Consider the following 17,074-nt stretch of genomic DNA (forward strand, 5'->3'; position numbering starts at 1 on the left):
AGCAGAGTACATTGGTATTCCAGGTTATATCAATATAAAAAAGCTGTTGGGTGTTTTGAAAAGCACTAAGATAGACATTGGGATCTGGTGGAATCTATCACTAAACACTGAGGGAGACAGGTTAGGAAATTGCTGGGGCCCAGTATGAAATCTTTGCATCCGCTTTAGTCACAGGAGAGGTCTCAGAGAACAGGAGCAAAGCCAACGTTGTATCTTTGTTTAAGAAAAGCAACAGGGATAATCCGGGAAATTACAGGGCAGTAAGCTCTATGTCAGTATGAGGGAAATAATTGGAGAAGGTTCTTAGGGACAGGATTTACTCACGTTTGAAAAGATTTGGACTTATATGGATAAGCAAAAGGTATTTGTATGGGAGAAGTCGTGTCTCACAAATCGATCTAATTTTTTGAAGTGAAAAAGATGATTGATGAGGGCAGGGTGGTGGATGGTGTCTATATGAACTTTAGCAACACTTTTGACAAGGTTTCTTATGGCAAGCTGATATAAAAGGTGAAGTCACATGGGATCTGCGACGAGCTGGTGCGATGAATACCGAATTGGCTTAGTCACAGAAGACACAGTATCAGTGAAAGAATGTTTTTCTGACTGAGATCTGTGACAGGTAGTGTTCCACAGGAATCAGTGCTGGAACCTCTGTTGTTTGTAATGTATATGAATGATTTGAGAAGAATGTAGGTGGCCTGATCAGAAATTTTGCAGATGATGCAAAAATTGGGGAAGCTGCAGATATTGAGAAGGATTGCCAGAGAATACGGCAGGATACAGAGTGGCTAGAGACTTAGGTGGTGAAATGGCAGATGGAATTTAATCTGGATGAATGCAAGGGGTGATGCATTTTGGAAAGTTTAATGCAGGAGGGAAGGATACAGTAAATGACAGGACTCTAAGATGCATTAACGAACAGAGGGATCTAGGCATTAAGATCCACAGTTCCCTGAAAGTGTTAACACAAGTGGGTAATGTTGTCAAGAAGGCAAATGTCATGTTTGCATTCATCAGTCAGGGCATAGAGTATAAAAATTAGCAAGACATGTTGCAGCTGTATAGACCTTTAGCTTGGCCACTTTTAGAATATTGTGTACAGTTCTGGTCACCACACTGCCAGAAAGATGTGAAGGTTTTAGAGAGGGTACAGAAAAGACTTACCAGGAGGTTGCCTGATTTGGAGGTCCTTAGTTATGAGGAGAGATCTGCTAAACTTGGTTTATTTTCACTTGAACATCAGAGGCTGAGGGGTGACCTGATAGAAGTTTACAAAATTAGAAGTGGGATGGATAAACGGAGTCTTTTCCCAGGGTGGAAATGTCATTTACTAGAGGACATAAATTTAAGGTAAAAGGAGCAAAGTTGAAGGATTTGTGACAGGCATTTTTTTTTTAATGCAGAGCATGGTAAGTGCCTACAATGTGCTGCCAGAGGAAGTTCTAAAAGCAAACACAGTTGCAATATTTAAAAACCATATTGGCAGATAGAGGAATAGGCAGGGAGTAGATAGATACGGACCACATGGAATCAAAAGGCTATTCAGTTTAGAGAGGCATCATGTGTCAGTGTGGGTTTAGTGGGCCAAATAACCTGTTCTGTGCTGTACCTTTCTTTGTTCTAATTCTGTATCTTGTTTTTCTGTAAGATGTCTAATCTTGCATCTAGTTGATCTGTCTCATGATGTTAAGTATTGTAAGTAATATTATTTCTCCTACTATGTCTTCCTAATCTTGTGCAAATTAATTATTACTTTTACTTAAAAGCATTTAAATTCTGCAGTTTATCAATAATGCCACAATTGCTTTGCATGTAAGAATTTCCTTCCACAAATAGCAATATCATTTAGTTTTCCTCATCTTAAATCTTACAAATATTGCAGTATTCCATCCCTTCTTTGAAAGCTTTTAATTCTTTTAAGTAGCAAAGCTCTATATCTATGCTGCTTACTTGAGGTTTCCCTGTGTTTTAGTAGTCAAAATGTCAGTTTGTCACTTTTTACCATTGACTAGAGAGTTTCTGTTATTGTGAAGGTAAAATCATTAATGATTTTTTGCCTTTCATGACCTAATAAGCAATGCATGCTCTTTTTCACAATATTCCAAATTAAGCCTTAATAACTTCTTCCTATTTGGATTACAGTTTAACGTCTAGATTTACACTTCTTGTTCCTTAATAGCATCCTTTGTATCTTCTTTGGATAGATTCTGTTTGATTGAGCTTTTAAAAATATCCCTTTTGTAGCCTTACTTCTGCTATGTGTCATTCCCAGTGATGTGATCTTGCTTTAAAGTACTTCCATGGTCCTGGATTTTCTTAGTGTTGCCATTCCTCATGGTGTTTCCTTACTCTGGCAGAAATGCTAGTTCTGTGCTGTAAATATTCCTTATGAAACTTCAAGTCCCAGTTCATTTTACTGCACTATGCCTTTAAACATTTGCCCTTGCCCAACAAGGATTTTTATTATGAGAAATGGAGTTTTGATGCATTTGCTTTCTAACAAACTTCTAACTAGGAATGCTCCTACAGATTCTTGCTTCCCAACGGAATCTGTAACTGCCAGGTGTAGCTATTCTTTCAGCTCTTTCAACCTCACACTGCTGCTTCTGCACTTCTTACCAGGTCTGAAGTCGAGGCTATAGACTGGAGCACTGCTTCTCCCTTGCTGGTCTGTCCACCAGTTCCTGGTGAATCTGGATTAGTGGTGCTGGAAGAGCACAGCAGTTCAGGAAGCATCCAAGGAGCTTCGAAATCGATATTTCGGGCAAAAGCTTCCTGCTGAATGCTTTTGTTTCAAGCACTTGCAGCTCTTGACTGTCTGAGTAGTTCTTAAAGGCGTAAATCTTGAAAACTGTAATATCACTTTGTCTTTGGAACTGTCTTCTCCTGGGCACAGTGAATTTTTTTCTGGTATTGAGCTGTGATGTCCATCACCAATCACCATGTAGTGTTTTTTGGTTCAAAGACTACTGCCTCCATTCTTCTTCCCTGAATTGGGCTGAATGTCCTTTTTAGTTTGGAGTGGTTAAGGAACGGCCACTTGCAAGTCTGAACAAGATTAAGGTTATTGCATGAAAGCAATTAGATATAAATTACATTCACTGCATACACAATGTTACTAAGATAATTGGGAAATAGAGAAGACACATTCCCCCATTTCAAGATCCAGAGCTATTCTCCCGATTTCCCTACCCTAAATTGTAACATATCAATAATGTGAATGGAGCTTAATGCAGTGTCTAGCATCAACACTTTCAGAATCATTACTGTATGTAAGTGTCCCTGGCTCTAATTCCCTGTTGCTCAAAAGTATACTTGGGCAGAAATTATGAGAGATTTAGTGTCGCAGTTTCTTATTTCCTGGATGATCAGCAGTTGGTAAGGAACAAGAGAGTTATTGAAGATAGTGGTGAGGAGAATCCCAATGTCAGATGGGGTTGGAGTGTACAGGAAGAGAGTGCCATTGTAAATTTTGAGAGAAGGGGGAATCAACAACATGAAGGAAGGTAGAACAGAAACAAAGAGCACTTGTGTGTACTCCTGAAAAAGGGGAAGGGCACATGCCAAGGGATGAAAAAGTTCAAATGTCAGCACAGGAAGGGGAAGGGTAAATGTCCTGATAATCTGATGATGAACCTTCTCCACCAACTATTGTGGTTCTGTATTGATCATGCTGTGATAATGACATCAGAGTGAGGGTGGATTCCAGGGAATTTGATGTGTTCACATCTTGTTGGTTTGTATTTGGAGGGGATCTCAGAGGTGGTATAGTTCTTGCTGCATTGTCCTCCTTGATGGTAGAGGATAAAAGACCTTGTTGGAATCTTTATGAGTGGTTACTGCAGTGCATCTTGTAGATCTTCTAATCTGGATCAATCCGTCTACAAGATTCAACAAGCACAGAAGCCTTTGTACAGAAAGTCTTAATCAAAGCTGAGCCTTCTTTGTTTTAATGGCTCAAGTCACCATATTCCTAAAGTAAACATTTAAATGTCAGAAGGGGTAGAGTGGTAACTGGGTGAAGGAGGAAAATGGCACTTGGTTAAAAGGTTAGGATGGAGGGTTTTTAGGGGTGAATGGTTAGTCAGATTGGTTAGAAGTTCCTGAAGGAATAGTTGAGTCACTAGTGATGGGGAGTTATTGGGCTAAGTGGAGAAGCAAGATGCAGGGTGGAGAAGTCATTAAGTCAGATGGGAAGTCAACAATCCAGTGAGGAGACTGGAGGTTGGTAGTTTACTGAAGAATTGTGTAAAATTCTGGGTGCCGTGCTTATGAAGGATTTGGACACGTTGGAGACTGTGGAGAATGGCCTCAGCGATGGGGAACTTCAATTAGGAAAAGAGATTGGAGAAGTTGACACTGATTTCCTTGGAGCGGTGAAGGCTAAGATGAGATTTGATTGAAATTTTCAAGATCATGAGAGATCTGGAAAGTTTTTAATTCAACCATGGGATATCGGTGTTACTGGTACTTTATTGCCCATTCTTAATTGTCAAAGAGGGCATTTAAGAGTTAACCAGTTTCTGTGGGTTCAGCCAGACCAATAAGGATGGCAGATTTTCTTCCAGAGAGAATGGAGATCTGTGATATCTGATTTTAACTTAGAATTGGAGACTTTTCAATGGGTTCTCAATACAGGGTAATTGTCCAGCAGTGGTAACTTTCCAGAAAATTCCCACATGGTCGATTGTGTTGGGATTTAAAAATACTTGAAATGTGAATGATTGAAGCCACACCTTGTGATAATTAATTTCCTAGGCCAGAGAGATTGATTAGCAGTCATGAATACATTAAAATATTAGAGAAGTTTCTTAAAGCTTGTGGTGACAAAGTAACTCTTCACGCACTCTATGTAAGGATTCTTTTCTTGTACTCTGTTCAAAATCACTGGCAATGAGTCTTCTACTTTTAAATTTCAGTGAAACGTTTGACCATAAATTTAGATTTTGAGATTACTGAATGCATTTTTCTTTAGATTCTGAATTAGATTAACTTTTGGTGTTGCAGTTTGACTTCCTTTGAGAGATCTGTAGTCCATCACATGGTCATTTCTTTCTCATTACCCAACCAGCAAGTTTACTTTTTTAGTTGAAGTCTTATTTTTACCAGGAGGGGAATGAGAAAACTGAGTTCAATACTGAGTTCAAATAATGCTGAGTTCAAACAGATCTATTTTTGCTGGAGTGAGGGTCTTATAGAGTCATAGAGTCATACAGCATGGAAACAGACCCTTCAGTCCAACCAGTCCATGCTGAATGTAATCCCAAACTAAACTAGTCCCACCTGCCTGCTTTTGGCCCATATCCCTCCAAATCTTTCCTATTCATGTACTTATCCAAAATTATTTTAAATATTGTAATTGCAACTACACCCAGCATTTCCTCAGGAAGTTCATTCCACATGTGAACTACCCTTTCTGTAAAAGTTTTGCCCCCAAATCTCTTTTAAATCTATCTCCTCTACATGTAGCATATGATTTTCTAGAGTAGATATAAATACTTGTAAAGAGTAGATAAGATCTGTGGAACAGTCAAGTTGTTTAAATGGCCAGCCCTTTAAATTTCCAAATAAATACCGTGTGCAATTATAGTTTCAATAGGTGTTTGTTGGCATCACACTAATGACTACTATTATAGTATTATTACTATGATGATGAGGAAACCCCCTCTCTCCCTTTTTGAGACTGCTTACTAACCTAAGAGGTGATTTACTAGCAGCACAGAAAAGCCATGTGTCTCCTCTTTCTGAAAATAAATGTTTGTAATCAGCCTTTTCAGATGCCTTATGATACATGTCTGGTACAAGTGGGATATTAATCCAGGTTTTGGACTTGGCTTAGATATAAGAACGTGACCACTGTGTCACAAGAGCATGACGTGTCCTGTTTGTTCCTTGAGTAACCAATTCATTGCACTGGACTTAAATAAGCCTGGTGTCAATTGACGCAATAATGAGCATCATTGATACCTCAACATCACAGCCAAGAATGTTAGGTCAACCCATCCAACCTCCACCTTAGTTGAGGAAGGTCTTGCTGCTGGTGAGAAACTGACATGGTGTCTCTCCCATAATTAAATGCACCCAGCTCCCATGGTTTTCATGTGATTGGGTGTATTAAATCCTATAAATTTAATCTTTGATATTGTCATATTTTGGGATTTCAGAGCATTCAATCTTCGAGTTGGAAAGGGACAATCTTGGTGTTAAAGATATTAAAAATGTTAACCACAGGAGCCAAAATCATTAGACAGCATGTCTCGGGGGTTTAGTTAAGATTTGATTGTGATTACTATTCTGTAGATAATGAAAGTTAAACTGATATTCCAAAAGCCATTTTCACTCATTGATGCTGTGACAACCTAAGTCATTAAACTCAGCAAGGGTAATTGCCAAGACAAGTGGTATGCTCTGCTCTACGGGGTGGTGAGTTTGATTAATGGTTGGCACTGGAGGCAGGCTTTTAAAAAAACTTCAGATGGATTTGAAGGTTTGAGGCGTTCTACAAAGCAGTTTTCATTTGTTAATGAAAACATGTGATAGCCTTTGCTGGGCCAAAGCTGTCAGGTTTCTTTGGCATTGGGTGACTTTAGTTTGTAAGTGAAGTGAGACAAACTTCTGAATCATGGAAACATGAGGATTTTGGGTCATTGCATGGAAATAACTTGGACCGATTGAGCTCAGCAAATCCAGTCATAACTGTTGCTCTATACATTCTTCTTAGTGTGGAATAAAGCAGCCTATCTATTGTTACATCTTTCTGGAACAACATCTTAGAAATCAAGCTCCATTATTGCCAAAGTCATTACAAAAGATGAAAATTTTATCAAAGTATGTAAAGTCCCCAATTTATCATCTGGATAGACCAAGGCTAACAGAAAACATGGACCACGATTCTGTACTACAATTTATTAAAAATAAATAGAGCCTAAACACAAATACCAGCTGTGAACACTTGGCATATAATTCTGCTAGTTGGAACTCCCTTTATAAATCCACCTTTTCAACCCCTATACACATACATACAGACAGGACAGTCAAAAAATAAAGTAAAAAAAATCACACAACAACAGGTTACAGTCCAACAGGTTTATTTGGAAGTACTAGATTTCGGAGCTCTGCTCCTTCATCAGATGGTTAGCCTGGTGTTGTATGATTTTTAACTTTGTACACCCTTGTCCAACACCAGCACTTCCAAGTAAAAAAATAAAGTATCGATATTATGGCTGGAGGGAAAAGAAACTGGGGAAGCAGCTCAAAAGCCACAGACCGCAGAATTCAGTGTGATGATCATTTTACTTAACAGGGTTTTCTATTTTTCATGCTGTTGTCAGGTTCTTTCCACCTTGCCAGCAAGCCTAAGAGATTGGTCTGTGTGCTGCGAAGTCTCTTATTTACTAAGGGCTGCAGCTTACAGCAACTGGTGAGGGAAAGTAAGCTGGCTTTTTCCAGGCTTTAGGTATTGTTCTTCGGGAGAGAAAGATACTCCCACAGCCTTCTGCATGTGTCTGAAGACTTCTACCCATACCAATCATACCAAAAGCTGCTCAGAAACACAGGAAACAATGAAAAGGTTGCTGTTCGATTGATAGCCTTTGGTGTCCACACCTGGTCAAAACTCCACAAACCACTCAAGAACCTGTTGTTGGCCAAATCTCACTGCGTCCAAGCTCTGGTGGCAGACCATTTATAAACAGTCTGCCATGCTCTCAAACACTGCAGCAGTTTAAACACAATTTATAATGTTCTTCATAACTTGCTTTTTATAAGTACAGCAATTCCTTCTGTAATCCTTGGCTTTAAAATCATTCTTTTCCCAATTTAGTCCGTAATCAAAAATACAGAAAAAAGGTCATTCTGACAGACTATTAACACCACTTCATTTCTGTTGTGTAGCCACTCACCATGTTTATGAAGGGCATTCTCATAATGATGACATCACAGAACTGGAACCTGAGCCTGAAGGGTTCCAGAGGAGTCCTGTTTTCTTTTTCCAACTGATGAGGTCAATATTTATTGCCCATACCTAATGGCCCTGGAGGAGGTGGTGTTGTGCTATCTTTTTGAATAACTGCAGGCCTTTGTGTAGATGTGTGAATACCGAGCTGTTAGGAAAAGAGTTCCTGGTGTTTGATCTGATGACAGTAAAGGAATGTTGATGTAGTTCAAAGTCAGGATGGTGTGTGGCTTAGAAAGGAGTCTGCAGGTGGTGGTGTATCCCATGTGTCTGTTGACCTTGATGTTCTGAGTGATAGAGGTTATGAGTTTGGAAGGTCCTGTCAAAGGATCCTGGGTAAGTCATATCATTGCATCCTGTAAATAGTACCATATTGCTGCCAATTCACTTTGGCGTAAGGAGTAAATGTTATTGGTGGTGGATGAAATGCCAATCAAACAGGATGCTTGATCCCTGGAACAAACACAGCAAGGCTGGCAACATCTGTGGAGAGAGAAACAAAACTGAAGAAGACTCATATTGGGTTCGGAATATTAACTGTATTTCCCAGTACACAGATACTGCTAGACTTGTTGAATTTCCCAAGAGTTTTCTGAGTTTGTTTCATATTTCTACAATTTGCAATATTTTACTTTTATTAGGTGCTTTATCCTGCATGTTGTCAAGCTCCTTGAATATTTTTGAAATTGCACACATTCAGCCAAGTGAAGAGTATTCCTTCAAAATACTGTGCTTTGTTGCTGGTGAACAAGTATTGAGGAGACCGGAAGTGTGTTACTTGCTATAGAATTCCGAGCCTCTGACATGCTGTTATAGCCAGTTTATTTGTTTATGTTGATCATCTCTGGCAAAGAATCACTGAACTTGAAATGTTTACTCTGCTTTCTTCCCACAGGTGCTGCCAGACCTGCTGAGTTTCTCCAGCAATTTCTAATTTTTGTCACTGTATTTACATAACTGGTTCATTTTCTGGGTAGTTGTAACTCCAGATACTCCAGTAGGGTATTTGACAATGGTAATGTCACTGAAATTCCTGGGAGATGTTTAAATTCTCTCTTGTTGGAGATCATTGCATAACATCCATGTGGTATGTATCCTACTTACCACTTATCAGTCCAAGCCTGGATGTTGTACAGGTCCTGCTGTGTATGGGAGACAGGCTATTTCAGTACCTGTGGAGCAATGGAATATGCTGAACATTGTGCTGTCATCAGTGAATAATACTTCTGATCAGTTCTGATGGAAGGGGGTCAGTGATGAAGCAGCTGAAACTGATTGGGACTCCTGCAGAGCTGTTGTGGGACTGAAATGATGTCTGACAATCACAGTAATCTTCCTTTGTTTCGGTCTGACTCCAACAAAATGGAGAGTTTCCCACAATTCACAGTGACTCCACTTTCGGTAAGGTTTCTTGATGGCACTCACTGTCAAATGCTGCCTTTTTCGGCTGATCTGTTGGAATAGATAATTTATATCTGCAAGATAGAATGAGAAAAAGACCACTAAAATCTGCCATTGTGCAAGAAATAGGTAAAGGAACACATTATATCCTTCTTAGAAGTGGCAGAACCACAAAGTGTTTCTCAAATGCAGGTAACATAATTAATGTCAAATAAACCAATCTTATTTTGGATCTGGAGCATGCATATTCATACATAGAGCATGTTCAAGGAAGAAATTCTGAATCTTTCTGCATTCTTCAACCATGGTGCTAATAGTGTTGCTGTCCCTTTCGGGAAGCCTAGCCTTTTTTGTTGAAATGGTCAAAAACTGGTGGGTTTATCCACATCCACTGAGACAGCTGGTAACAGACATTAACAATTGCCAGCAGTTGCAAGAACCTATCCAGGGAAAATGAAACATGTAACTACAACTTGGTATTTTCAATATGGAATATACAAAAATGTTTATTTGTCAGTTAAACTTTCCATTTGAGTCCAAATAGCCAGTCATGGACATACAGTGGGTTCTGCTATAATGTAAATTGGCTTTAATGTGATTGAAGAATTTAGACTGTTATTTGTAGAATGCTAACTTTCCTTACCTGTATTGGCTGTAGCATGATTCTGGCTCCATTAGTTTAAATGGCACAGCTATTGCATGATTTTCTTATAACGTGAGATCACACGAGAATGGAACTATGGCATTGTTTCAGAACTGACTATCCTCAAGTTGTGTTCAGCAAGGAAGCAGAGATCCACACAATAGAGATTCTAAAGCTGGGAACTACCTTGGAAAAGCCTAAAACCAAACATCTCATGGAGCTTGAACATATGAAAATTCAAGTTAATTTGGACTGACTGCAAGAAAGAGACTACTGAACTAAAATCTCGTCTATTAGCAGTCACAGGGAACAATCCAACCTCAAAGCAACTGTCTGAAGATGTTCCCACACTCTCTGTTCTTCCTATTATCAGTGATTTTCTTGACACTAAAATGCCTGAAGCTAAGGTCGAATTTTGAAATGGAGCTGCAGATCAGACACCAGAATTTCCTACAGTTAATGGTTCAGAGTTTTGTTCCGTTTTTGAGAATGATGGCTCCTACTTCCTGATGGAGCTCCTGAGGTGTTACTGTTTGCAGCACAGCAGCCCCACTGCTACTACATTCAGATTCTTAGAAGTGCCATAGCCTAGTTACAGCTGTCGTGAGGAGCTGTTACTCCACTCCAGAAAAATGTTCACCTTCCCAGGAAGTGTCAAGGGAGCACATTCTCCAATAGGCTGAGGATAATGATGGAGACTGATACCTCAGATGAAAGAGACTTGGAGTGATGTAGAAATAGAACCTAACAGAAAATTGCAAATAATTCATTAGGTCTGTGGGCAATGTGTGGATTACAGTTAGCTATAACTTTAAGAATAGTAATTGAGTAATTGAGTTATTGCTGAGTCAGAGTCATAGAGATGTGCAGCATGGAAACAAACCCTTTGTTCCAATTCGTTCATGCTGACCAGATACCCAAAATTAATCCAATTCCATCTGCCAGCACTCAGCCCATATCCCTCTAAATCCTTCCTATTCACATACCCATACAAGTTCCTTTCAAATATTGTCATTGTACCAGCCTCCACCACTTCCTCTGGCAACTTATTCCATCCACGCACCACTCTCTGTATGAAAAAGTTGTTCCTTAGGTCGCTTTTAAATCTTTCCCCTCTCACCCTAAACCTATGCCATTTAGTTCTGGACTTCCACAGCCCAGGGAAAAGACCTTGTCTATTTACCCTATCCATACCCCTCATGATTTTATAAACCTCTATAAGGTCATGATGACAGCTTACCACAAAGAACTGTGACCTGAATTGATAGGTTTCCAGAAATGTGATCACTGACCATCACTTGCATCAACTTAAAGTTAATAAGGATTCTTGATGTTCACTGACATGGGTGTGGACTACCTTTTCTCAACAATCACACCTAATCTTAGAACAGAAAGCAGTTGACACCAAAACAAAGCTTGATTTCAAGAAGGAGTTGGATGTAATACTTGGGGCTAAAGGGATTAAAGGATCTAGGGGAAAAGCAAGAACAGGCTATTGAGTAGGATGATCAGCCATGATCATGGTGAATGATAGAGTAGGCTTGAAAAATCGAATGTCCTACTCCTGCTCTTATTTTCAATGTTTCTTTACATGTGCTTGCACTCAAGTCATTAATAAGGTGATGGAAAGTGTTGTCAAAAGTGTTATCAAGCAGCACTGTTTCAGCAATAAGTTACTCACTCAGTTTGGGTTCCATTAGAGACGGAATTTATTACCTTGCTCCAAACATAAACAAAACAGCAGAACCTAAGCATGAATGGAGATGAGTGACTGCCCTTGAAAAGACAGCATTTGACTGACTATGGCATCAAGAACCCCTAGCAAACCTGAGGTCGATAGGAATTGAGGTCATATTTAACTCAAAGCAAGGTGGTTGCAGTTGTTAGTTGTTAGAGAAGCAGAAAGAGACAATAACTCTCCTATGGATGGCACGGTGGCTCAGAGGTTAGCGCTACTGCCTCACAGCGCCTGGGTCCAACCGTCTGCCTTAACTCTAATTGCAGAAGTGTTCTGGCTATTTCATAAGTGAAACATTCCAACATTAGCTCTCTCAGCAAGATTGCCAGTTAGTGCTGAATTATGAATGTTATGAAATTATACTGACCAGACAGTGAGTTAGGGTTGCAGCAATTAATTTTACTGAAGGCCTCTTGGATTTGGGTTGGCAATATCCAGGATTCAAAGCTTAAATACCAGTTAACATAGATTTACTTCGATACAGTTAAGTAAAAAACATGACAGAGTATATTTGTTCAGTGAAGGAAGCCAAAAGCTGTTAGTGGTTCATTAGCAGGTTGTTGTGAATTTATAGTTGCAACACAATTTTATGAAACAAGACAGATGGGACATATTTAGACTTCATCTGGGAGTAATAGGAAACTAGCCACATTCATTGTAAAAAGAAGAATCAGAAATGAGTAATTTCAGGAAAGGTACAATCAGAATCGAGGAACTTAAGGCTACATTTTCCAAGCAGTCGCAATCACAGTCCATTTGCTGCTCTGCTCTTACCTTTTTATATCGAGGAGCTCCACATTGCCGACAGGAGATTCAGATCAAAGCTTTCCCAGAAATACGGAGCTTACTTTAATTCTGACATGTACCTTGTAGCACAAAATAGTCAGATGTAGTCAAACCATGCTTTCTTTTCACAGCAGTTAATTCTATAATTCTGAGATTTAAATGTCCAGCATCACAGCCACTTTGCTTGCCCCTGTGAAAGGGTCAATAGGTAAGGTAAGTGTTGATGTTATGGGTGCCAGGTGGGAAGGTGGGCAGTTACCTGGTTAGGATATTTCATGGTGAGCAGGAGTTATCCTCTTCCAATGAGTGGGGGGCTGGATGCAGGTGCTAGAGAGAGAGGGTATTTGTCAGATAATAAAGTGGGTTGGAGGGATGGTGTCCTGTGCAGTGAAAAGGGTGTCAAATCCTGGGCAGACAGTATGGCTGCTTTTTCTGGGTCTGGAGGGTGTAAGGATTCAGAGTGTGTGTAGTTTTGGCTGTAGAATGTTGGGTTGTGTTTAATAGTTAGATGGGAGTCAAACAAGGTTTTTAATTGGCTAAAGTTTATTACCTGCAGTGGAACCATGCAAATTCTCCAATTTAATTGGATACTTTGAGGGTTTCAGGCAAAGGGGATTGTCCAAAACAGCATTCAATTTCCTGGTAAATTTCCCAAACATCTGGCTATGACCCCACGTACCTCTGCCATCCATTCCTTTGGCCACCATTGCAAAATCCAAGCCACAGTAAGTGTAGGATTCAGAGCAAATAGTCTTTTCTCAGCATTCAATCCCATAATGTTTTCATGTTTTCATCCAAGAGCTGTACACACAGTAAGCAAAGTAAAAAATGATCAATCAAGAGAATGGGAACTGAAACATTGCAGTTCAGTATTGACTGAAATATCAAATATGTTCTGTCCAAGCTGTTCAGGAAGCAATTCAACTTCAGAAAGAATGTCTGTGCTTCACTGAGAAATCGATGACACATAGCTTGATGACACCTCGCTCTATCTCCCCACCAGCCCTCTCCACCGTTATGGAATTCCCAATAGTCGGTCTATTGCCTGACCAGCTGGATCATAAGTCCAAATGTGGACAGCATAGATAGTATTAGAGTCATATTGTCACAGCAAATATCATTGAGAATCACGTCCAAATGCAGAGCAAAATTTCTGCAATAATGGATGAGCAGAAATGGCCTCCACTTTAAATATTGAGAAGACTGATGTCATTATATTTACTTCCCACGTCAGACCCATTCTCTAACTACCAACATGATCTCTCTCTAAGGCAACAGTCTGAGATTAGGCAAACATTTTAGAATGTTTCTGCCACATTTGATCTCAAGCTGAGCTTACTATCTCACGTGTGGGCATTATTAAAGACTGCTTATTTCCATCTTAGCAATATTGACTGACTTTGCTCCCATTTCAATTCATCTGTTACGAGACACTCATTCATGCTTCTGTTACTCAAATCAGCTATTCCAGTACAGTTCTGACTTGTTTCCCAAATTTTATTCTCCACAAACTTGAGGTTATCCAAAACTCTGCAGCAAATCCTCTTCACTTGTCATCCATATGGTCAGGAACCAACATTGACTAGCAGCCAAGCAATGTCTGAACTTTAAAATGCTGTCTTTTGTTCTCAAATCCCTCAATGATCATTGTCATATTTATCTCTGTAATCCCCTCCAGTCCCACAACCTTCCTCAATATCCACATTCCTCTATTTCTGGCCACAAATTCATCCCCAGTTTTAATAACAAATTCCTTCTTTTGCTGAGGTCCAAAACTCTAGAATTCCCTCAATCTATCTCTCCTTCTTTCTCCTCACTCTCCTCCTTTAAGAAACTCATTAAATCCTACCTCTATGAACAACGTTTTGGTGATCTGACCTAATGTCCAATAATAGTTTTTGAAAAGTATTCCAAAATACTGTATCATCAGTCATACAGCTTGAAAGTTGATTTGTTTCAAAATGACATTAATATAAACATGCTCAGCATCATTTTTTTTAAATAAAGCTTCTTGAAGTATGTTTTGTGATGGTTCCTTATAGTAAACATGCAGTATAAACATAGGTTTTTGTTGTAATGTAAGGAGATGAGATGAGTCACGAATGTTAAGATCAGTTTGTCAGGATGTAGTGCTTTGAGAAGTGAGTGAGACTCCTGGTGCAACTGGTGAGATCTGACGTTTGAACATACACACTGACTGATTCTGGCCACTTGTGTGAAACGTTGCGGAGCTGCACCCAAGTATTTAGTGCTGGATTACAGGCACAGTGTCAAAAATCCAGTTATCCACAAAAAAATATAGCTGCCTAAAAGCTGTTTATAAGTTGCCATGCATCAATTTTCATTGTTATTAAAAAAAAGCCAAGTAACCTTCCACAAATCAGATAAGAACTCAGATATTCTGGCAGAAGAACTCACCATCAGCTTCAAGCACTGGTCTTTTCCCACATTCTGAGCAGTCCAAGAATGTGGACCCCACCCAACTTAGTTTAATTTCCAAGACTAATCACAGTCTGCATGAGCCTGACCTATTAGAACCATTCTTCCCAACCCACTCCAATATTATTTTTTAAAATGTTTTTTCTTCAATATTCTGTATTCCTTCCTGAAACTTTAATAAAAAGAAACTTATTCACTTGATTGAAAATTCTGCAATTAATTAAATTGGCATTCTTCCTTTTTCTCCCAAAATGGCAAGTTTTAAAATTGGGCACAGATTTGGTTTCAAGATTGCTGGTTGTTTTAGACATAACCTGCACCTGATAGCTTATGTAGACATCCCTCGTTGATAGATGGCACATCTTCCCTGATTCGGAAACTGAAACCTCCAGTGCAATACGGAACGTTTTCCCCACTCACCAATGAGTTATGTCATTACTCACATTTTTTTCTCTAACAAGCTCCAGCACCTGCTTCAGCTAAACTGTACTGCCCTATTTCAAGGTGCAGTCTGGCTTTCATTAGTGCAAGTTTTCTTTAAGTGGCGCTGGCCTCTCACAATTTTGCCACCAAGGCTAAGCACAGAACCTCTCAGCAGCGTGCTTAACACTGCCTGTGCATCAAAATCATTTAATGAGCAGTCAGCATTACGTTTGGGTTCTAGTTGCATCAGAAGTAACAAATGTGGGTTAATTATGCGCCGTGAACCCTTCACTCCCACATCCGTTTTGTTCCCTTATCAAATTTTGCAACCCTTATCTTTATAATACAGCCTATTCAAAAAATAAAGTCCAATAAAGTTTTTGAAAAATATCCTAAAATACTGTATCATCAGTCTTACAGCTTGAAAGTTGATTTGTTTCAAAATAGTATTAATTTAATCATCTTTTAGAAGCAGAAAATATACTTAGTATGAACAGTGAATGCTTCTATGAAACTCAATTTGAATTGCAATGACAGCATTTTAACTTATCCTAGAAAACAGTTACATTTTGACTGGTAGTCAAATAATCTTTTAAGAGTGTACTTCTTAACAATGGAACAGTCAGTTGAATAAAAGTACAAATGGAGCTATATTGGGTATAAATTATTGCAAATGGCACTTAAATATAGATTAAATGCAAGAGTCATAAATGTCACTTCTGAACAAGTTATTTCAGAGTTGAAACATTAACTTTGTTTCTCTCTCCATAGATCCTGGCAGACCAACTGAGTTTCTCCAGCATGTTTTATTCTTATGATAAATGTCACTTTATCTGGTTATTAAGAAATCTCTTGTGAACATGAATATTTAAAATTGCACACCAGGGATATCACATTTGTCTTTCAGACCTCTGGGTTTAATATGTTCTTGGTATCTGTGAAGCATTCTCATAAGATCTTTCAATCCATCTGAATGGAACATCTGAGATCAGACAGTTGGTGTCACTTGTGTTAACACCTCATCCCTAAATTCCATGAATTACTTGCTGACTTTGTACTATTCATGTCTACATGCCTTCAGATAAAAGTCTGACAATGGCAATATAGCTTCAACTGTTTCAATTATCAGCAAGGATTGGAGAGCTATTAAAAAGGTCTTAAACCACTGTTCCCCCGAAGCATGCAGATGCTAAATGCTAAGGTGATCTTATCTATTTAGTGGTGGTCTTGTTTCTGACGTGTGATAAATTGTTGGTAAATTCTATAAGGTTTGCAAAATTTACTTTTGGTCACACCTTGAGTTTATAATTTTGACACTGTGTCCATTTGGCAAAAGTAGAAATTGTTAACAGAACTGAATTTAACAGTGATATAAACGTGTTCCACAGTAATATACAATTGCTTGTAATGTGTGTAACTTGTTGTTTGTTGACATTTTAGTTTTCACTAACATTTGGTGACTTTCAATTCTCTTCTATGGACAAAGTAAATTCTTGTATCCACTGTCTTAATAGCAACATCTTTGTCACAGAAAAGAATTATCATCAGGACAGTACTTCACCCCAGCACTGAAATTGCTCTTCGCTTATACGTATGCTATTAATCTGGACTGAAGAAGATGTTAGTTAGTGTCATTGCAGTTGCACCATGTGTGATTGCAATATCAGCCTCAGTGGTGAATTTCAAG

General features: G+C 39.0%; 1 protein-coding gene across 11 annotated transcripts in view; it reads left to right on the plus strand.

The window, feature by feature from the left end:
• tenm4 (teneurin transmembrane protein 4) overlaps positions 1-17,074 on the plus strand; it is a 660,982-nt gene that overhangs the window by 165,649 nt on the left and 478,259 nt on the right. The gene's annotated exons all lie outside the window — the stretch shown is intronic.

Source organism: Chiloscyllium plagiosum, chromosome 6 (genome assembly GCF_004010195.1).
Source record: "Chiloscyllium plagiosum isolate BGI_BamShark_2017 chromosome 6, ASM401019v2, whole genome shotgun sequence".
Lineage (NCBI taxonomy): Eukaryota > Metazoa > Chordata > Chondrichthyes > Orectolobiformes > Hemiscylliidae > Chiloscyllium > Chiloscyllium plagiosum.